At 34.9% G+C, this 990-nt stretch overlaps 1 pseudogene; it reads left to right on the top strand.

Annotated features, from left to right (window-relative positions):
• The first annotated feature begins 517 nt into the window (after nucleotides 1–517).
• On the top strand, nucleotides 518–722 carry LOC113188319 (small nucleolar RNA U3; annotated as a pseudogene).
• Nucleotides 723–990: the final 268 nt, after the last annotated feature.

Below are 990 nucleotides of genomic sequence, written 5' to 3'. Positions count from 1 at the left end.
ATAATCTAGAGTAATTTTGCCATTTCAAGATCCTCAATTTGGTCACATCTGCAGAGTCTCTTTTTGCCATATAAAGCAACATATTCACAGGTTCCTGAGGTTAAGACATGGGACATCTTTGGGTGGGAAGGCATCCTATTACACCAAAATAAAGTCATCATCTTCAAACAGTTCACAGTCTCAGAGAATAGATGATAGATGACAGATAATAGAGAGATAGATAGCAGCCCCAAGTTCTATGAGAATCCACAATACCTATCTGGACTTTAAGTACCAGGCAGAGTTAGGAAAGAAATTTTACAAAGAAAAGGCCCTGAAACCAAGTCATGCTCAGGATGGAAAGAAAAATTGAATGTGTTTTGATACAGAGACCAGTGCTCATGGTGCATGGAAGTGAGAAGAATGTGGTTCATTTTAGTAACTCTAATAAGATGAACTCATGATATATAGTATATGGTAGTGGGTGAGCTAAGAGAATCATAAATCTTTCCCCATGATTTTTAAATTATTAAATTATAAGACTATACTTCCAGGGATCATTTCTATAGTATGTTTCTAGAGAAGTTTCTCTGATCGTGTAAAGTACCAGAAACCACGAGGAGGAGTTGAGTGTTCTGTCCAGAGAGTGAAGTTGGTTCTAGGTGTTGCATTACTGCAACTGCCTTTTTAATTGCATCCTTAATTCTCTTTAGAGATTAAGAGGAGAGAACAGTCTGAGTGGTTTCCGTTAAAAAAAAAAAAAAAAAAATATATATATATATATATATATATATATATATATATAAAATTATTTCTGGGATCTAACTCTTTAGATAATTTGATGAACTTTATGCACTTCTTGCTTAGAAAATATTAGTACAAATGGATGGAGTTGGAGCATATAATGCTAATAATCCTAAGTGAAGTGAGCCAATCTCCAAAAGCCAAATGCCAAATATTTTTCTCTGATATCAGGAGGCTGATTCATAATGGGGCTGGGGGGTGGAACAT

This window comes from Urocitellus parryii, chromosome 2, assembly GCF_045843805.1.
Source record: "Urocitellus parryii isolate mUroPar1 chromosome 2, mUroPar1.hap1, whole genome shotgun sequence".
Lineage (NCBI taxonomy): Eukaryota > Metazoa > Chordata > Mammalia > Rodentia > Sciuridae > Urocitellus > Urocitellus parryii.
Note: the sequence above shows the minus strand (reverse complement) of the source record. Positions and strands in the feature narration are given on the sequence as shown.